Consider the following 22,858-nt stretch of genomic DNA (forward strand, 5'->3'; position numbering starts at 1 on the left):
TAAGTCAGGCAGAGAAGGACAGATACCATATGTTTGCATTCATAGGTCTAACAGGAGAGACCTGGCAGGGGACCATGGGGAGAGGAAGGGGAAAAGAGAGTGGGGGAGAGTGAGGGACACTGATCAAGGAAGACTACTGAATACTGAAGACGAACCATGGACTGAAGGAGGAGGGGGAGGCGGGGAGGGGGTGATGGTCATGGTGGGGGGCACTTGTGGGGATAAGCACTGGGTGTTATATGGAAATGTATTTGACAATAAACTATTAAAAAAATAAAATATGTAAATTTAAAAAATAATTAAATTACATAATAAAAATCAAAAAACAACTTAGGGCTTTAAAACAAGACCGATTTATTTAATAATTTCTGTGGGTCAGGAATCTAGATGAGGCTTAGCTAAGTACTTCTGGCTCAAGGAGTTTTATGAGATGTATTCAAACTGTAGCCACTTGAAGTCATCCCACAATTCCATTAGGGTGAAAGGATCCACTTCCAAGCTCCCTCACGTAGTAGTTGCAGCCCTCAGTCTTTTGCTATATTGCCCTCTCCACACAAGTGGCAACTCCTCACTGAGTAAGTGATCAGAGGCAAAGCAAGAGTGAGAAAGAGAGAGGCAGACAGACAGACAGAGACAGAGACAGAGAGACAGAGAGAGAGAGAGATCAAGAAAAAGCCATGGTCTTTTTATATGATAAGCTTGGAAATGATGTCTCTCACTGCTACCATATACAGTTTTCTTGAAGTGAGTTAATAGGTTTAGACCGTACTCAAGGGCCTATGGAGGGAGTATGGGGGCTGGTATATAAAAGTGTGAATGTAAATAAATGGAAATTATTGGGGGTCCCTTAGAAGCTGCCTGATACATATTTTTTAAAGTTTATGTTAAGAGGATAGATGTACATCTCAGTTACACAGGAAAATTTTAATTTTGCCTTCACAGGAAATCTTTGTGATGTTTTTGCTTTCTGAAAGTAGGTAAGCATCTTTTTAAGTAGAATCTGAAGAATACAGTGTCTAATCAAGTGAGGAAATGTGATTTATTTCAAATAAGGGTGTGACGGTGAAGTAAGAATGCACTTCCTTTTTGAGTCATTTTTGAGTTTTCATTTACCAGAGCAGCCACAAGCTAATATTTAAATACTCACATTTTCTTAATTAGGTTGTTCCTTTATATTTTGGACAGAAATTTTAGTCAGATTATAGTTAACTGGGGAATATAAGATTCAGGAGGAGATTCCAACCTTAAAACAAGTGGTGCCCCCTCTGTTGTTAATTTCTCCAGCACGTTATCTGCTTCCTTCCCCCACGCGACAACTTTGCAGCTGTAGAAGTTGCTTCCTCATCCAAGGCCAGCTCGAAAGCTTTCCTTTTATTTTTGTTGGGAAATCCTCTTGGGCTTTTAACTGGAATTAAAACATTATTGAAAAGTCATCTGTCTCGAATCTCAGCTGCGGTGCAAAAGATCTCTGCATGTTAACTGAACTAGTTACATGAGGAAATTATTTAAATCACTGTTAAACAAAATCCTCATTGCAGCCTATTCTAAGACTTTTCAAGGTGAATAGATGCATCTCACGGAGATGTCGATTTTCTGGGCTGTAGTTATATTTTATTATGAAGACAAAATAATGGAATATACCTATTACAAAGTTGGATGAATCAGTAAATTATTAGTTATGCAGTTGAAACCTACAGGCAGGGCCACATTTTGCTCCACAACAACCATCAAGAACTACTGCTCCCTTGATCAGAGCATAAGCTTCTGAGAATAAAGTAATATAAAGAGGTGGAGGGAAAAAATTCCCTATGCTCATAACTTTTCAGCTCACAAGCTTCTCTCCTACAGGAATACACTTTTATAAACCCCCTGTTTTGGTTCTGAATCAAGCGTAGACTGTGCAGTCCCAATTGTGCGCTAAAAAGGTAATGGAACCAACATGACCTAGCCATGCAAATAACTTTTTACAAATAGGGCCTAAAAACGGCATTCACTGCAAGTGTACAATATGCCAGAAATAGGATCCCCTTTCAAGAATTAACCCACAGGGTACTCAGTAATAAGTTAACTCTCTTCATGGAAAACCACATTTTTATCCACTCAAAGTATCAGAAATCAGTTATTATACTTTGTGAAGTGCCTGAGTTACTCAGGGCAGGCACTTTTTCTAAGACCATAAGCAAAAGCAATTCCATTCTCTTTTCTTACTCCTTGTCATGTAAAAGAAAGAAGAAAAAAAAAAAGAAAATTTACATGTTATTCCACCTAACATTACATGTTAAAGCCTTGTAAGGAGTTGAGTTTTTATGTTTTTATTGTGGAGGACTGGGCCACAAATTATCATAGATGTATAACAGAACTCATTCATTTTACTTTAATATTTTCTAACTAATGGAGCATGAAGGACTCACACAGATATTCTTTCCAAAGCAATAAAATGCAAATTATTTTCTCTGAGCTATCATCTTAAACGTTTGATTTATACCAAAAGGAAACAAATTCTACTGCATGGGTAGTAGCCAATTGCAAAAGCTGCATCAGTTAAACATTTCAAAATTTTGGGAAACATCATCTGCCAAAACTACATGGAACACCCACACTTTCAACAGATATGGAGGGGAAAACCAAAAGACATTGCCTTCGGGTGTCTTTTACAACGTACACGAAAGCCAAGAAACATTCACAATTTTTTTCAAAGTTTTGGACTTTTGTATATTATGTGTTTATACAGACTAGGTTATAAAAATCGGGAGCCGGATTTCCATTGACCTTTGCCCTCTCTTCTTACCTTTGAAGAGCACTGTGACTTGTGTTTGAAGGTACGCATAAGTGGGCTTCCAGCAGAGAGATGTTCCAGTATCCAGTTATCTGCGAAGACCACCACTCACTAGAAAGTGGGCATGTTCAACATTGAGAAGCCTTTACATGTATTAATTGCTTACCAGAGTGCATTGTAAATAAGAAAATATTCTGTAGCTGTAAGCAGGCACTTTTCATTTTACTCAACATTGAGGATATCTTTGAGTGTCTTTGAAGAGAATATTAATACATTTCATTACCGTAGTAACAAAAGAACATTAATAATACTAACCATAACTAAAATTTACTGAGCATTTACTATATACCAAGCTTTACATTTACCTTGTATAATCCTCTCAGTAATTCTATGAGCTTGGGACCCATAGCATCAATCTCATGTTATGGATAAGAAGCCTCAATACAGAGAAGCCAAGTCACTTGTCCAAGGCTACTTAGCTTGTAAGTAACAGAAAAGAGTACAGAGCAGGCAAACTTTTTTACTTCAGAGTTTTTGTTCTTAACTACTACATGTTAAAACATACATACTTCAGAGGGGAAGAATCCAGTCTGTATTTTGTTCTTGTAGCTTGTTGGAATGTTTATAACACAGAATACCAAAAACGAAAATACCTCTGATATTACGAATTCTAGAGCAAGTACAGATACCAGTATACCTATGTTTTCCTTATCCACCTTTGTTCAACACCATAATAAAAACACTTAAAAATAGCAATTGATTTCATTAAACCTTCTAGGTATATAAAGCAAGCTGCGATTTTTACTAGCATAATTGATTACACATTATTAGTAAATAAAGCAAGGCCAACATTTATTTTGTCTTCCCCAATGTACTCTAAGTGCAAAAAACAGTCTTATTTCCTGGTTGTCCGACACCTTTTGACTATCCTGGCTATGCATGAAGGTTTTTTCCTCAATGAGGTAAAACCCATACAACTCACTTCTGTGGTCTTTCAGTGTGAAAAATACAGGCATGTGACTTGATTTGCATAATTTAGATTCACCTCTAAGAGGCTCTGATTTAAAGTGACTTGAGCAAGAAAGCATTTGGAGCTAAGATGAATACCAGTTGGTGGGTTTGAGTCGGGTTTGGAGATAGACTCCCTACTGACAGCAGTAGCAGTCATGGAAAATTTGAGTTTCTGGTAAGTGCTAACTCTTGTGGTTATGGCAGCTGCTCCCTGATCCGGCAGGTTCTGTGACAGGATTCACGGCATTGTTCCCCAAACATGGCCTTCAGCCTGATTCAACATTCCCAACAATTCTGTAACTTATCCAATAACTTTTAAGAACAAAAACAGAAACTGTTCTTTGTCTTTTATCAGCCAGAGTCAGCCTCTATTGCTTATGTTTAAGAACTCCAAATTGGGGTTTTCTGGTTCTGGATAAAGTGGAAGTAAATACATACCTCTCTGTCTTTCTCACTGCCCTGAACTATAAAATCTGGAAAGATTGTATGTACCACACTTTGAGGATTCTAAAAAGTACATGGCAATAGGTGGGTAGAGGAAATGCACGATAATTCAAAATATCACCAAATCTGTGATCAATTACAATTGTTTCCCTTCTCTTTTGAACCCACTGGAGCCCTCCTAGACTCCCAACCTTCAGAACTATGAAGTAACAAATGAAGATTGATTTAAGCTACTAAGTTCGTGGCAATTTGTTTTACATCAATAGAAAACTAATACTAACACATAACAAAGGAGCTTCAGCGTAAGGCAAAAATGGACAGAACTGAAAGGAGAATTAAAGACTTTAATCTCTAGTTGAAAAGCTCAACACTCCTCTCTCAGTAAAAGATAAAACTAGTGGACAGAAAACCAGAAAAGATATACAAGAACTTGACCTTGAGATTTTTCACTTATTTGTATTTAAATGGTGGAACCTTTGAAGAAGGACTCTGGAGTCAGGTACCCAGACCTCTGAAACGGTGGACACAGATCATGAGCGAAAAATAAACTTTTGTTACATAAGCAACTGAGGCTTCAGATTGCTGTTGCTGTAATTACCACAGAAGTATCTAGTTTCTTCTGACCAATACGGTCCATCAACAGGGTGTATATAAATCCAAAACATTCATGTAATAAACTCCCATATCAACATTACAAAAGTGAGTAAGCTTTCTATATACTGATAAGAAATGATCTCTAAGATAATCGTTAGCCGAAAAAGAAATGGTGCAGAAGATAAAGTGAAATACATGCTAGTATGGAAAGGCATGTGTTTGTGTGGATGCATGCTTGTGTGTGCATATGCTCTTGATCAGTCCCGGAGGACACACAGCCTGATAACACTGATTACTTTAACTGACAGACCTGGACGCCATGGGATAGGGTTGAGAGGGAGATTTTCAGTGTCTACTTTTGTACTTTTTGGATTTCAAACATTAAGAACCTTTCCGCATATCACTAATTAACCTTAGCATCCTGCTAGTCTCTGCCTGTGAGCTTCATTGAGCCTGCATTATGTGTTTTATATGCTGATTGTGTTCTCCCTGCGCTCCACAATTATAAAACCTAAAATAAAAAAAATAAGGAAACAAAGCCAAAACAAGCTACCTAAAGATAATATACAATATATCACAAAAATGTGCAAACAAGCCAGAAATAATGATTTAAGCCAGTGCAAGTGCAAATAAACAGCTTGTGGGATAATAGTAAACAACCATTAACAGAATTAAACAAGCAAATAAATGACAACAACAAATAGGATCAGAAAGCAGCAATTTTAAATATTCCTAAGGTTAATAATATGCTACACATCAGATACAACTAATGTGTACCAGAGAACTCTGTTTTGATGGTGACACCATTTAAGAGATGATGAAAATGATAAAAATCATAATATAATTTCAGGGCTAGTAATATTTATTGTATGCACATTGTAGGTCACACACTTTACAAAGTATTTCAAATGTATCATCCTGTTTAATTTTCACAATCACCCTGTTATGATGTGGTAAGTTTGGGGGGTATTTTTATTTGTTTGGTTGGTTTTTTGGTTTCAAGTTTTTATTTAATTTCTAGTTAGTTAACATATAGTATAATACCGTTTTTAGGAGTAGAGTTTGCGAAAGGTAAAACTCAAAACCCATGCTCTTAATGACTGTAGTATGTCTATCTATAAAGCTATCTATTTACATCTGTAAATACGAATAGAATAAGAGCAGGATTCTGAAGTTTGAGAGTTAGGAGAGAAAAAGAGATTGCTTTAGGAGCGACTAGCCCTTCACAGTGTTTGAGATGAAAATGCTGTAGCTCCATGTCTTCATCACCAAACTATTCTCTAAATGCCATGTTTCATATATCCTGACTCCTACCATGAATTTAAGCAAGTAAGTATGTTGTCATGTTAGGTAAAGGAAAAGCAAGATAGTTCCATGACTAGTTCTGGCCTCAGAAAAGAGATACCTAATCTAAAATAGGGTGAATGGTTTGAAAAACATTTAAGATACTTTAGGAAAGAATAACTAATTTTAACAATATGCAATACAAAGTTACTACATCATGAGAAGAAAGGACCACAGGGCACCTATAAATTTCACTTGTACTCCTTTTTATTGTAATTAACTGAAATGTCAGGCAGATGAGCTAGGCAACCAAACCCTTGCAGCAGAGCGCGCTCTTTCTGAGATTACTCTTCCCAAGCGGGGGCTCCACACATATGGGGCAGTGGTGATGTGACTACAGGATTGCATCCAACGATTTTAGCAAGGATAATAGGACCTATGAGGAAGATTTCAGGGCTAGGGGCTTTAAAATGAACTGGAAAAAGAGAAAGTTAAGGAGGGACTTCTTATTGTAAGGGGGTGACGTCCAACAGCTGTTCTCTTTTTCTAGTCATTCAAGTGGAAGAGGAGACAGGCTTCAATTGCGGCAAGAGAAATTTAGATTTGACATCTGCTGAGTTGACAAAATGACCCTCTTTTTTTTGGAAATGGGAAAAAAAAAAAAAGAAGAAATCCACGAGTTAATGTATCAAAGTATTATGAAAACAATTTCATAGAAGCCAAAAATCCAGACACACCAATACATTCTGCAAAAAAGAAATGAAAACATTGCCTTGTGCCTAAAGGGTATTTTTTGTTACATCATCTGATAGTACACTAAGTAAATATTTTTGATCACAGTATTAAAAATCAAAAGTTCCATTTAAACATAGGCATGAAGTACAACTTAATCACCGGAATTAGCACAAATGTACTTAAGAATAAGGTTTTGGCAGAAAAAAACATGCCAGGGAAGCTCATACACTTTTATCTGGCCTATTCTTATCCTTTCTGAGTATACTGATGCTATCTGTAACAATAAGTTTTCCATTCTTATGATAAATTATGAGTCTTTTCAGGAGTCAGTGGCTAGGTACAAATTGACTAAAATATCCAACCAAGGCCACTTATTTTCAAAGGGCTGTAATGACTAGTCATCTTATCTTGGAATCCTAGGCTCCTAAGGATTTGAAGGAGCAATAGTATGAAATAATGAGTAATAAATGCATTAAGGCAGGAAACATAATAGCAATGGTCATTGGCTCTTCTGTCATGCATTACTTTTTTGAAACTCTTAAGACTCTTTAACTGATATAATTATATCATTCTTGTGTGTGTGTGTGTGTGTCCTAATTTTTATTGTGTCTGAATACAAAATAAAATGTTTTTATTTTATTGGTCATTTGAGAACTGTTAGGAATACAATCATTTTCATTTGCATATCAAAGTCTCTAACTCCTGAAATACAATCTTTGGAATCAAGGACTGGATGCGTATGCCCCTTACAGCCAAGTTTGCCTAAAGGTTGGTCTTCTGTGTTTGATTACTTCTACATATTTAAGACATATGCGTTTTGAGAAGGCACACTACATATTTTTAGAATTTCATCACTCAAGGCCACAGCTGGTTAATACCAAACACCACTCATTTCTAAACTTTTAATGACCATCAAAGTACAATTCTGTACATCACAGAAATAATATTCTTATGCTCAGTTAATGTGCAACAGATAAAGATAAACAGGCATAAACAGGGCTGAAAACAGGCCAAGATAAACCAAAACACAAGGGGCTGCATCTCAGCTACTAGAAAGTACTAGCAATAGACGTACAGCAAATATTCCTTCAACTGTCTTCTTCCGACCCTTTTATAAGAAACAGCATAGCACAGCAGTGTGAATACTCAAACATCTGCCTTTCCAAATTTCAACACTACTAAAAATCTGTGGAGGCTAAGCTCGTTAACTAGCCTTGCCCTGAGGAAGTGCTGATAGCAACAGTGTAGCCTAAATTCCACTCTTTTCCTCACCCCTTCTCCACGGCCCACTACTCCCACTCATACACATTTGCCTAAACATAATAACGTCAGTGCAGGGACAGCATGGGAACTGCTGTTGAGACTAATCTTTACAGGGCTTGAAATAACCAACGTAGTAATAATCCCCAGACACTTTCTTTCAAAAGGCAGAGAACAAACACCGTGTACTAAAACTCTCCGGTTTGCGAGTGTTTTCGTTGTCTTTGCTTTTCGTCCAAGAAGCAAAAGCAAAGGCTTGGTTTTAAGAATACAAGAAGTTTCTAAACAAAGGAACTATAGAAGCAATTCAAACTGCCTATCTAGGTCAAAATTAAGGTCCTAAGAGATGGTTCCCATATGCAGGGAAAAATGCTTTGTCTGCTTTTGCATTTGCTTGGCACTTGGGGCCCATTTATTACTTCATATACTTAGACGCACTGGCAGTTAGCACATAGTTATAACGATGGAGCGAGGTGGTATTGTAATCGGTATAATCTGAGTGTTAGCAAATGTCATATAATTGTTATTTTCTAGGATTTACCAAGCCAAGATAAGAAGAAAGTTAAAGGGTATGACTTTACAAAGTATGTCCTATATAATACTCTCTACAGCCTGAGATATGTTGGGAGGAGAGGAAAATTCATTCCATTAAAATTCACACTTCTAACAGCCAAGACTGTTTTTCTTAAAATTCTAAAAGTTGTTTCATACATATGGGCTTTTATGTCAAAGGAATTTTTTAAATTTCTCTGGTTGGGGATTCCACTACAGTAATTCATCAATTAAAATATGCCTTAAATTTCACATAATGCTATAATTTCTACTTTAGACTATAACTGTTATCAAATGATTACATGGAGATAAGTTAATCACCTCTATCTACAGCTCAATCTCATAGTACATTGAGAGTAAGTATGAACTAGAAAACAACCTTCAGGGGCCCCTGGGTGGCTCAGTTGGTTAAGCATTAAGCAGCAACTTCAGCTCAGGTCATGATCTCACAGTTCATGGGTTCGAGCCCCGCATCAGGCTCTGTGCTGACAGCCTGCTTCACGTTCTGTGTCTCCCTCTCTCTCTGCCCCTCTCCCACTCATGCTCTGTTTCTCTCTTTCTCAATAATAAATAAAAACATAAAAAAAATAAATAAATAAAACACAACCTTCAAATGATAATATCACAGTAGCATATGTTCTCTTTTTAAAGACCATTCACATTTATCGTATTTCATTTTCACACTTATTCAGTGAAGTCACTGCTTTTTATGGCATCATATTTTATGCATTTTTGCTGACTCATGCCATCTGTCACGTGTAAAAACTTAGCGTCTGACAATGATGGCTACATCGATGCAGATGATGGCGCTACCTGAAGCACTCATTAAGACTGTGTCTTTGTATGAACTAGATTCATGGATGTACTCTAGCCTTCAGACTTTTCCCATAATACCATGCTGAATACACCTATGGGGAAGGTTATAGCCAAAAAGTTACCACATGAGAATTATTATACAGTCTAGGTCAGGGTATCGGTTCATGAATGGCTAGTATTTCGAGAAACCAGAGCTATGGCTGAGGTAATATTAAGTAAATACTTAAACACCTGACATCTCCAAAATGATAAAGGATTATTCCAACACAGTCTTGCCTTCCTCTTCCAAATTACTTACCATTACTCCTTATTTGAATTAAAAATGGAGCAATAGCTGGAAAGCCTGGATTTTCTAGGACAGGGCAAGTTCAGTAGCATAAACTTTAGAGTATCAATGAATATTATTCTACATACAAAATAACCATGAAATGGAATAAAAGGAAATAGTGGGAATAAATAAAAAATAAGTACTAATAAATCTGATTTGTGGTCTTAGGGGGACCAAAAATGGCTGGACATGATGTAATAGTAAAATGGCACCTAGGTTGTCAGGCACGGTGCCTGTGAAATCTGATACATCTCATGATACTGAACAAGAAAGAAGAGAAGGTGGCTGCTTTTATACTAGGCTATCTCATTAACTCAGTGATTTTGCTTGAAAAGGAAAAAACACTAGTTTATATCATTTAGAAAAACAATAATCTTACTGACCTCCCAATCTATTACTGTCATTGGATATAGCCTGGAAAAAGAAACAAAGCTTTAACAGAACTATCTTTACTAACAGTCAAAAAAAAATACAAGTGAGGAGAAAGGAGAAAAGGAAGAGTGCAGACAGATCCCCACCACGTAAGTATTATTCACTATTTATTGGTATTTTCCACCAATAAGCTGAGTATAGTTTCTTGCGTTAACACCAACATGCTCAGTGCTTACTCCCTGGACTCAGGTGCCCATGTGCTCTCTAGAGAGTGTTGATCAGACCATCACAGGCACATGATTACATGGGCATCATGTTACCATGCAGATTCTGATACAGGAGGTCCAGGCTGCCCAGGGATGCCTACGCTGCTGATCAAGGGACTATACTAAGTAGTACTACTTCAGGCAAACCTATATTAACTTTGCTGACTTAACTTCCTTTCTCATAATTGATTGTAATGAAGAGGTTAAATATTTTCCTTGAACTTTTAATGAAGACTTACATTCTCAAAGAAGATAGTAGATATCTCTAAGCAGATAGTATCAAAATGATTTATGCCACAATGAAACCATGCTATAACAAAGCTGGCTCCCTGAAGAATCCTCAAGATAGACAACAAGCAGAATGAAAGACTGTTTCACAATGAACACTTCAAACAAAAGAGATGAAGTCATGGAGCTGAAGGCTCCCTCCCTGCGCACTGCACGTCTACAGAAGTGAAGTTGTTTCAAGTAAGGTTTAGTGGTAACTAGTTTTCCCAAAAAACCTTTTATCCCTCTCTATAGTCAATATCTAAATATGTGAAACATTTAAATGGGAAAGAGAACTGCTTTCCTCAGCCCCGATGTATTTGTAATGATGCTGGGAACCCTCTAAGTACCTCTGGGAAAGCCCTCTGGTACGAAGCAACTTTTCCTGGAGAAACGTCCTGTTGCCTTAAACCAAGTCTGAGACTAAGCCTCATACATAAATCAAACCACAAAACAAGTCTGTGTTCATCAATACTGGTTTTCAGCTCAACTAACTCTGTCCCTTCCCGCCCATTGGCTATGTTGCCAACAGTGATTTTGCTTAAATATCACATTTCTGATGTTACCCTCCTGTCCAATAAAACCTTAAGTACTTTCTACTGCTTTAGAAAATGGCAACATTCAATGCAACGTTCAAGATTTGAAATTAAGCACGCATTCTAATTTGCCCTCTGATACAAATCTCTTGACAATTCCATTTTATTTTCTCCAACTCCAAAAGAAGGACATACAATTAAGTTGAAAGAAGTTTAGAAGAAATTAGTTAAATAAGATGAGGTTTCTGCCAAAATAATAAATTGGTAAGAAACGAACCTAAGTCACTTTTTTTTCCTCATAAAGTAGTTACCTAGAACCATCACTAAGAAGTTTTATAGTCTCTGTCACCTTCTTGGTTTGGATTTTTTTGTGGATTTTTTATTTGTTAGATTTTTCAATTTCATTTTTATTCAAATATTATTAATTTCCTTATATTAGTCATATTGTTAGTTCATAAATCAATGCTTTGTTATATGCAAGAGTTATAAAACTCCTTAATAGTAATAAAATAAAACTGCATAAATTTAAAATACTAATGCATTATTGGAGCGTGTAGGTTGAAAAAAATTGTAGAAAATGTGTTAAGGTGATCCTTCCAAATAACAGACCCTTTTCTCTAATCTTATTTTTTTACTATTTGATTTATTGATTCAATTCAAATATTGTTATCATCGCAATTACAAAAATATAAAATAAATAAAATAAAATACCATGGTTATATTATAAGGAAATTGGAAAATATAAGAAAAATATTTAAAGTTATAAAGCTCTTCATACAAACTCAACCAAAATCTACATCTACTTATATTACATACTTCCAAATATGTTTTTCTTTTTTTTTGAGAGAGACAGAGAGAGACAGTGCGAGCAGGGGAGGGTCAGAGAGAGAGGGAGATACAGAATCTGAAGCAGGCTCCAGGCTCTGAGCTAGTTGTCAGCACAGAGCCCGTCGCGGAACTTGAACCCACAAACTGTGAGACCATGACCTGAGCCGAAGCCGAATGTTTAACCAACTGAGCCACCCAGGCGCCCCCCAAATATGTTTATAGGCACACATAGGCGAATTTACAAAATGGAAGTTTGCTTTGTCTCAGGCACTGTGCTAAATACTTATAGAAACTCATATAATCTTCACAGTAACTCCAAGTAGGTATTATTTGCATTTTTCAGATGAATCAGTTGAGGCTTAAAGAAGCTGCAAACTATCCCATTGTATTTTGTCATAATTTATATAGCTAATTCTCTATTTTTTGGGAAATTCATATCTTAAAAAATTTTTCTTAACTATAAACAGTTCAGAGTAAGAATAATTGTCCCTCAAATAATTTAAAATAAAAAAAAACAAGAAAAAACCAAAAACTTATTGCTCACATTTCTACCTTTTTAACCTCATTTTGTGCAGCACAATATTGCCCTTTAATATTACAGCTAAACACCCTGTTTTCGTATTTAGTGGCCACAATTCTGTAAAGCAGACGTATTATCCCCATTTTACAGAGGAGAAAAACCATGGGCCAGTGCGGTTAAGTACCATGTCCACGATCAGAGTGCCGGTATAAAGTGGCAACGCAAACAGAGTACAAGCCCAGGTCTGTCTCACTGCACAGCTGTCAGCCCGCGTGTCACATTGCTTCCCACCCTACTAAAATCTTTCAATAACAGAGACAGCAAACATCGGCAAAGTGACGCTCTGCCTCCTTCAAGGCGAACTCCAATCTCTCTAAAGCCCCCACGGAGACAATGTCTGTTCCCCCCAAACGCTTGAGGAGACCTATTGCCTGTAACTATTATCTGTACCTAGGTACTAAGTGTGTTTTAATTTTTCTCTCATCCATAGGCTCAATAATTATTCAAATAGCCATGAAAATGAAGGAATTAATGCAATTCACTATTACTTGATTACTTGGATCCTAAAAATACAGATTTGATGCCTTTAAGAATTTCATTTTCTCTTAAGTAAAAACACTTCTATGAGGCAATTTCACTACTAAAATTTATTTTCCCATTGAATTTTATGTTACTTGTTAAGTAGTAACTCCGTCATGACTTTTTAAAAAGTCTTTTTTCTCAAAAATTAATTTTCTTCACAGCCCTTGGTCGGTATTTTTTCTTTCTTACAATTTACAAACAACTTGTAAAGTGCCTTCTGGAAATGCCTCTATAAAAATAACACAGCAAGATTTTTTTAAGAGCCAATATGTTTATTGTTTATGGTTTTGAATTTTAAAAGTTTATAGCAAAATTTTATAACAGGAATTTTTTTATTCTTTTATATTTTTATCTTGGGAAATTTCAACCACATATAAAAATAGAGAATAATATAATGTAATTAATATTCATTTTCCATAATTAAGTTTCAATGAGTATCAACAAGAGGTTAAATTTTCTCCATGTGTATCACAATCTGCTTTTTTAAGAAACTATTTTTAATCTACAATTTTTGCGATTGATAGATATGTGAACAGATTATGCCCATTTTCTTTTTCCCTTTCCTACTTGTTATTGGATTGAACTTTTCAGTTCCTTATCATGTATAATTTGCATATTATACATTATATTTCCATTCTTTCAGTACTTGCTCCAAAAATGTGTCATTTCTTAAAAAAAATAACAAAGCTTACTAGTTGTAATAGTTGCTTAGTTAGCAATATTTCTATCCTGATATTGAGTACAACGGCCTTTCAAAGCTTTAAGTTCTGAGGTGCCTGGATGGCTCAGGTAGGTAAGCATCTGACTTTGGTTCTGGTCATGAACTCAGGGATTGTAGGTCCAAGCCCCACATCCAGCTCTGTGCTGACAGCTCAGAGCCTGGAGCCTGCTTTGAATTCTGTCTCCCTGTCTCATTGCCCCTCCCCTGCTCACACACTGTCTCCCTCTCTCTCTCTCTCAAAAATAAATAAACATATTTTTTTTAAGAAAAAGGTTTAACTCCTGTATCCTAACCCAGATGCTATTCTTGTCCAGTATTTTATTCTAACTTTGTTTCATACCGCAGGCAATTATTATTATTTTTATTGTTCAGAGTCAATGGCTATGTTATATTAAGAGCTTATTACTTCTGCTTTTCCCATCCCTTCCTTCTCAGTACAATTACTATCTGAAAGTAGTGCTTTGTTCATGTTCTCCGTCATGATCTGCGAGTGATGATAACTTCTTGTATTTTTACTTTGAAAAACCTTCTACTTCACTCACTCTTAAAAGATAGTTTCACTAAGGCATAGACTGGTATGTTTCCAGTTTTGTTCCCTTTTTAAAATATGAAGGTAGGGACACCTGGGTGGCTCAGTTGGCTAAGTGTTTGACCTTTGGTTTCAGCTCACATCATGATCTCATGGCTTAGTGGGTTTGAGCACTGCACTGGGCTCTGTACTGGCAGCATAGAGCCTGCTTGGGATATTCTCTCTCTCTCTCTCTCTCTCTCTCTCTCTCTCTCTCTCTCTGTCTCTCTCTGCCTCTTACCTGCTTATGCCATCTATGTTTCTCTCTAAATAAATAAACTCTAAAAAAATAAAATATGAAGATAAATAATGCTGTGCTCTGGACTGTGAAAGTATCACTGCACAATTACTTGGGGCTTTGCTTTCACCAAAAGCCTCAAGGATTTCCATGGGGCAGAAAGAGATTTTATAGTAAATTCTTAAAGCTTTGATTCTATGTGCTTGAACAATGTCAGACTCTACAGTTTCACATAGCACAGCCTGTATTTTTGATTTCTTACAGATGACACTTCCATGACCAGAGTTCTGATATGCTTTCCTACTTTTCTCTAGTGGGTGGTCCAAATTCCACACCACAAAAAGGCCCAGAGTGAGCCTCCTGTAAAGGAATGGCTACCAGAACCTCCATCCCAATGGTCTCTGATTCGAAACTGTGAGGGGCTAGTGCATTGGGACAGGTTTCCTTGAGCGCTCCAGCATTAATTTCTCCGTACATTAGGCATACAGAAATATATCTTCTTTCCTTATGCATTTAGCTATGGATTTCTTAAAATTTTTGTAAGTTTATTTATTTTGAGAGAGAGAGTGAGAAGGGGGGAGAGAGAGAGAGAGAGAGAGAGAGAGAGAGAGAGAGAGAGAGAGAGAGAGAGAGACAAAGAAGAGAAAGAGGATCCCAAGCAGGCTCTGTTCTGCCAGCACAGAGTCTGACCTGGAGCTCTGACTCACGAACCTTGACATCATGACCTGAGCTACAATCAAGAGTCAGATGCTTACACAACGGAGCCACCCAGCATTTAGCTATGAATTTTTTAACAGCTTTATTGAGATACAACTGAAATACTACTGTGAGTGTGTATGTGTATTTATATGTATGTTGGTATAGGGGTATCTTGTGGGATTATTTTTTAGTTGTTTTATTTTTTTTTACTAGCTTAAGATAGGGGCACCTGGGTAGCTCAGTAAGTTAAGGATTGAACTCTTGATTTCGGCTGAGGTCATAATCTCATAGTTCGTGAGATCGAGCCCAGCAGTGGGCTCTGTGCTAAGCATGGAGGCTATTTGGGATTCTCTCTCTGCCTCTATCTCTCTCTCAAAATAAATAAGTAAAGTTTTAAAATAGCTTAAGATATGATTGATATGTAATAAACTGTACATATTTAGAGTATACAGTTAAAAAGCCTTGATATGTGCATTTACTCATGAAAATAACATCATCATCAAAATAATGAACATATCCATCGTCTTCCAAATTTCTTCTTCCCCTTTGTAATCACTCCCACCAGGGCCTCCCGCCAACCTCTAAGTAATCACTGATCTGTTCTATGTCAGTTTAGGTCAGTTTGAATGTTGTAGAATTTTATATAAGTTTAGTGATAAACTATTCTTTTCTGTTTGGATTATTTTATTCTGCATAATTATTTTGAGATTCATTCTTACTACTGATTGAATAAATCAACAGATTATTACTTTTTATTTTTAGTAGTATTATGACATACCAAAATTTGTTTATCCAGTCACTTGCTGATTTTTGCCTATTATCAATAAAGATTTTATGAACATCCATGAAGAAGGTTTTGTATCCTTTTTCCTTAGGTAGAGACCTAGAGTGGAAAGACTCTGTCATAGAGTATTTGCGTATTTGTAAGTGAATGTGTAACTTTTTAAGAAACTGTCAAACTGTTCTCCAAAATACTTATATCCATTTTATATTTCTGCCAGGAGTATATGAGGAATTCAGAAGTTCAACATCATTGCTAACAGGAAGTATGGTCAAACTTTACAATTTATTCATTGTGACAGGGACATAGTAGTAACTCATTGTGGTTTTAATCTGCATTTACCTAATGGTTAAGGATGTTGACCATCTTTTCATATGTTTAGTTCTCATTCATATGTCTTCTTCAGTGAAGTGTCACTTCAAATCTTTTGCCCATTTCTTTCTTGGGATGTTAGTTTTCTTATTATTAATCTTACATATCTGGACATAAGTCCTTCATCAGAAATTTTCTCTCAGTTCATAGCAAGTCTTTTTACTCTTTGGAACAGTGCTTTGAAGAACAAAAGTTTTTAATTTTGATAAAGTACAACTTATCAGTTTTTTTCTTTTATGGATCATATTCTTGGTGTTGTATTTAAGAAATAAATGCCTAACTCAAGCTTCCAAAGATTTTTGCCTAATAGTTATATAGTTTTAGATGTTTTCTTTATGGGTACAATGGTCTTTTTTTTTTTTTTACATGAGTATACAATTGTTCATTTGTTGAAAAGCCTATCAGTTCTTCACTGAATTTCTTGTGCATTGCCCCAGATCAGTTGTCTGTATATGTATGGATCTCTTTCTGAAATGTGTTCTTTTATTGATCCATTTCCCTATCGATGGCAATACCACATGTCTGATTATTAAATCTTTATAAGTCTTGAAATCAGAAAATGTGAACCCTCAAACTTTTTTCTTTTTCAAAGGTGTTTTGTCAATTTCTATTAAAAAGACTGCAGAGTTTTGAATAGGGCTTGTTGTCAATTTGGGAAAAACTGATGTTTTAATAATATTGAGTCTTTCAAGCCATGAACAAGTTATATCTTTCCACTGGTAACTTTAAATTTCTCTCTACAATGTTTTGTAGTTTTCAGTTTACAGATCTTGCTTTATATTAACTATATTTGTTTTGTTTTGATATTAGGTTAATTTTGGCCTTATTAAATGAATTAGGGAAAGTCTGTGTAGAATTGGTATTATTTTGTATTTAAATTTTAAGTTGATAGAATTCTCCTCTGAAGCCATCTTGGATTGAAATTATACTGTGGAAATTAATTTCTTGAATAGATATAGTACTATTCAAATGATCTATTTTTTTTTGAGTCAACATTTGTAGTTTGTGTCATCCAAATAATTCATCTGCACAAATAATCAAATGTGACAAATCCATTGATGTAAAGTCATTCATAATATTGCCTTATCATTCCTTCATTTCTTCAATATGTGAAAAATCTCTAGTTTTCCAGCTCTCCATTCCAGATACTTTGTGTTTGCGCTCGCTCTCTCTCTCTCTCTCTCTCTCTCTCTCTCATTAATCCGGCTAGAAGTTTAACAATTTTAATGATAATCTCAAATATTTCATATTCTTAAAGAAGATTTTTGGTTTCACTGATTTACACTCTTGTTTTCTATTACATTGATACTAACTGCATCATTTATATCCTTTCTTATATTTTGTTTGTGTCTTCAGGTGGAAACTGAGGTGATCAATTTGAAACCTCAGTGCTATGAATTTCCCTTTCGTATTGTTGCTTTCTGTGTTGTAGCAGTATACCAACAATGTTGACATCTTATTTTTTCATTTTTCTTAGTTAAAACAAATTCTAATCATCTTGTCTATTCACTTTTTTGTTAAAAATAATTTCTAATTTTTCATTTTGCTTCTTTGACACATCAGTTATTTAGAAGTGTGTTATTTAATTTCTACCATTTGGGGATTTGTCCGATGTATTGGCAATTTGATTCATTCTAATTTGTCTCTAATTTAATCCTACCATGGTCAGAGAACATGTTTGTCTCACCTTAGTACTTTGTATTTATTGAGAATTGGTTTATATTATAAGATAGATGTGGTCTACCTTATAAATATCAATTAGGTGAAGTTGGTTGATGGTGTTATTCCAGTTTTATATTCTTGCCGATTTTCTGCCTACTTGTTCTATCAATTATTTGGGAGGGATATTAAAGTATCCAACAATTATTATGGATTTATCTTTTACTTTTTACAGTTCCATTAGGTGTTGCTTCATGTATTTTGAAGGTCTGTTTTAGGAGCATAAACCTTAGGATTATGTTATGTCTTCTTCATGAATTGAAAAACAGCTTCCTGTATCCCAACAATAAATACTCTTTGCTCTAAAATCTATTTTATTTAATATTAACATGGACTCCAGGTTTCTTTTTACTAGTGTTCATACTAATAAATTTCTCCCCATTCTTTTACTTTTTACTCACTTGTTTCCTTATGCTTGCAATTTGTTTCTTGTAACAGCATGCAGATGGGCCTTCTTTTTTTCCCAGTCTGACAAAGTGTATCTTTTAATTGGGGTGTTTAGATCATTTTCAATATGGTTAGTTTGAGTCTATCATCTAGCTATGCCTTTTCTATTTGTTCCCTTTATTCTTTGTACTCTTTTCTGCCTTTTTTAAAAATAGCTGGGTTATTTTTATAATTTGAATTTATCTCTTTTATTGACTTATTGGCTATAACTATTATTTCTTTGGTTATTTTAAGATTGATAGGACATCATACGATCAGCATTTTAGTAATTTTACATGACTCATAAGTATAAATATAAGTACTTAAAATGGTATTCTATTTCTTCCCTCCCACGTACATTTTTTTGTGTATTTTCTTTATATGCTGTACCTTCATATTATACTGTTGTTATTTTTGTTTATACAGTCAATTATCTTTAAAGAGACTTTTTTCAATCTTATATATTTAGTCATATGGTTTTTGTGTCTGATCATTTTCATTCCTTTCTATATATCTGTATCTTCATCTGGAGTAATTTTCTGTCTGGAGAATTTCTTTGAACATTTCTGGTAGTATGAACCTCCTGGTAATTAATTCTTTCAGGTTTTGGATTCTAACAGTAGTTTTCATTTTTGGATTCCAAAAATTGTCTTCTTTTCACCTTTGTTTCTGAAAGCTGTTTTCACTAGATATAAATTTGTAGGTTCCTACTCCCTGAACAGTGACTGGAAATTCTCTCAAAGCAGTATCCTGGGACTATACAGGACTCCCCTCATTTGTGCTCTGTATCTTACAGGTCACTGTCCTTTGACTGATATCTACTGTCTTAAAAAATTTCTTTTCTGGGGTGCCTAAGTGGCTCAGTTGGTTAAGTAACAGATATAATTTCAGGTCATGCTCTCACCATTCGTGAATTCAAGCCCTGCATCAAGTTCTGCGCTGACAGCTCAGAACCTGGAGCCGGCCTCGGATTCTGTGTCTCCCTTTCTGTTCCCCGCCCCGCTCACTAGTACTCTGGCTCTCAAAACTGAATAAATGTTAAAAAAATAAAATAAAAAATTAAGTTTCTTTTCTTTCTTTTTCATTTTTGGCCATTTTACATTAGAGCATAAATCAAGTCTTTATTTTTCCATCGTGGTTGTAAGTGAAAATTTCAGCTATGTATTCTCTGTTTTTTAATTTTTTAATGTTTTATTTATTTTTGAGAGAGTATGTGTGTGAGCAGGAGTAAGGAGACACAGAATTTGAAGCAGGCTCCAGGCTCTGAGCTGTCAGTGAAGAGCCTCATGGGCTCAAACTCACAAACAAGGAGATCATGACCTGAGCTGAAGTCAGACGCTTAACCGCTTAACCGACTGAGCCACCCAGGCACCCCTCAGCTATGTATTCTTCTTTTTTTTCTAACTGTTTTTATTTATTTTTGAGAGAGAGAGAGAGACAGCATGAACAGGGAAGGGTCAGAGAGAGAAGGAGACACAGAATCTGAAGACAGGCTCCAGGCTCTGAGCTGACAGCTCAGATGCAAGGCTCAAACCCACTAACCATGAGATCATGACCTGAGCTGAAGTCTGATGCTCAACTGACTGAGCCACCCAGGCGCCCCTCAGCTATGTATTCTTAATAGCTTTCCTTCCTCCAACATTTCTTGTGGGAAAGCTAGTGCCTCTGTTATTTCAGCATGTTACCAGAATTCACTTTGGTTTCCTGTGTTACACTGTAGATCAAAAACAAACTCCCATAAAGAAATAAGTTCAAGACATAGAATTAAACTAGAGAAGAATGATTTTTTTTTCTTAACCTTACTTAAAAATGTCTCTTATAGAGTCCTGGGTACAGAGAAAAGACAGAGGGTAGATGGGGGGAGAGGGGAAAATGAGGGATGGGCACTGAGGAGGGCACTTGTTGGGATGAGCATTGGGTGTTGCATGTAAGCCAATTTGACAATAAATTATATTCATATAAAAATACCTCTTATGAGTTCAGAAGTATTGTAAAAAAGGGGGAGAGAGAGAGAGGAAAGAGAAAGAAAATAAGTAAACCACTAGGGTTTCAAAGTTATTTAGACTGAAAACTTTAAAAATAATTTTTAATCAAAAGAAATGTAGAATCTCTTGAAGAATAAATGTGTTAAAAATAACATAGTAGTCTATGGGATTAATAATAACACTGATTTTTAAACTCTAATAAAATTCTTTTTTTTATCCCATTACTAGTAAAGTTCAACATGTGTTGTCTTTGGAATAAGATGGCAGTGATTATTTTTTACACAATATTATAAACATGTTTTGAAGTATTACATTTATTATACCGTTTTCCTATTAGCACACTTATCTTTATTTAGGCCACAGATGACATTGTTTAAAAGCAAGATCTAAATAGTTTCAATAGTTGCAATCAAATGCCATCTTGTATTACCTATAGATATTCCATCTGTGACTACTGGTTTGTGTCTGGAGAGTTTTTAGCATTTTATAAGGCCCCAGTATAGTGATATCTTTCCTCTATGAATTGCTTATTGCATCTTAAATAATATTGGTTTCATTTGAACAATGGCATCTCAAACTCACAGATACATGCAAAATGCTTCAGGTATTTTATTAATCAACATATTTTACTTCAATCTATATAAATAATATATGAATTTTCTATTTTAATATGAAGACCAAACTATTTAAAAAAAAAAACAACCATAAAAAGGCATTGTATGCAAGTCAATATTCTGATAGTGTTTGGGTAAGCTGTTGTTTCCATCTCTGATGCGCAAAGCTCCCAACCTACCTCCATACATCCCAATTAGTTTTGCTTCTCATAAAACAATTTAAAATCAAGTGTTTGGCACGTTCCTTCAATAATATCCTTATCATTGTGTTCTTAATACATTCTAGATGAGTCATTCCTTTCACTTCTATTGCCACCTACAATTTCTCCTTTCTGAAATCTAAACTTTCTCAGCTTTTATTTTACTTTATTTTTTAAGTTTCTTAGGTCTTAAAAGACACCACCTCAGCCTCCGCAGCCCTGTCTTCACACACTTGGGTGCCTGACTATTGCAAAAAAGTTGAAGAAACAAAATTGAAACAGCCTGTGGATATTAATAATGTCAAGATTTATATTTTTTGCCTAGCTCATTCTATTTGCCAATTAAAACGAGGAGCATTATCTTCATGAAGGAACAAACGTTCAGTTAATTATTTTAGGCAAGAAGAAATTTATTTTATCTTAATCCAGAATTTCCTTTTCTTTTATGTGGTCTGAATTAAGTAAAACCATCATACTGCATAGAGAGATCACGGAACGGGCCCTGGCTATTGTGCACTGATGTTAATACAGAAGAGGGACCCCACGACTGGAAGGCATCCATGATATTAAACAGGCCATGGCGCTGTGACGTGCTGAGAGTGGTCATGCCGAGCAACAGGCCACAGGAATGCAAATCATCCACGAAGCCAAAAGTGGAGCTAGCAGGTGGCCTTGCCCATTCATCTGATGTCAACACACTGTTCAGCTCAGGCCCCTTTCACATCTGGGAAGGCCCTCTATGGCTTTTAATTAAGTAGAATTCAGGCCACACAGTGTTCCTTCATACAAGAAAACCACAGTGAAAAAAAAAGAGGCATCTTCTATACACTAAGGGTCACACTCATTATATACATAAATATGGGCATTTAACTTACATTGTGTGGTGGTTTTAGTTTCACATATTTTCCAGACATTATTTCAGCATATTGCAGAATATATTTCTTTGGTTTTTATATGCCTCACCAAAATTTTCATAGGGAAGAAATGTGTTCTTAGAGTTCTCTTATGATTAACATGTTATACTTTTGAAATATGTCTACTTAAAGGAGTTTTAAAATAAGCATAACACATCTTTTCAAAATAAGTTTATAGAGGATTAACCTATAACAGTGGAAAAGGTCAGGGTGTGGAGTTGAGTCATATTCCAAGGTCTGAATCTGAAGCCAAAACCATTTGTAACTATAATGCTGCCTGAAAGTGTGTACATACACATATACATATTCCCACCCACATACTGGATATATCAAGTCATGCAAAAACTGTCAAAAACTACTTCAACCACCACTGTTTAAGAGTTTTCTAAGAGTGAAATTTCTTAAACATAGTCATTATGAATAGTAAATATTTAAATTATAAAGGCCAAC

At 35.5% G+C, this 22,858-nt stretch overlaps 1 long non-coding RNA gene across 3 annotated transcripts in view; it reads right to left on the reverse strand.

Moving 5' to 3' along the window:
- Positions 1–380: 380 nt before the first annotated feature.
- LOC115296418 overlaps positions 381–22,858 on the reverse strand; it is a 74,481-nt gene continuing 52,003 nt past the window's right edge. For 2 of the 3 annotated variants that reach the window (XR_003910882.1, XR_003910880.1), the window contains 2 exons: positions 2,789–2,887; positions 1,021–1,405 (listed from right to left, as the gene is read on the reverse strand). This is a non-coding gene — a long non-coding RNA (uncharacterized LOC115296418). Of the gene's footprint in view, positions 572–1,020; positions 1,406–2,788; positions 2,888–22,858 lie in introns of those variants that run through there. The other variant, XR_003910881.1, reaches the window with a different exon arrangement.

The sequence above is a fragment of the Suricata suricatta genome, chromosome 7 (genome assembly GCF_006229205.1).
Source record: "Suricata suricatta isolate VVHF042 chromosome 7, meerkat_22Aug2017_6uvM2_HiC, whole genome shotgun sequence".
NCBI classification, from domain to species: Eukaryota; Metazoa; Chordata; class Mammalia; order Carnivora; family Herpestidae; genus Suricata; species Suricata suricatta.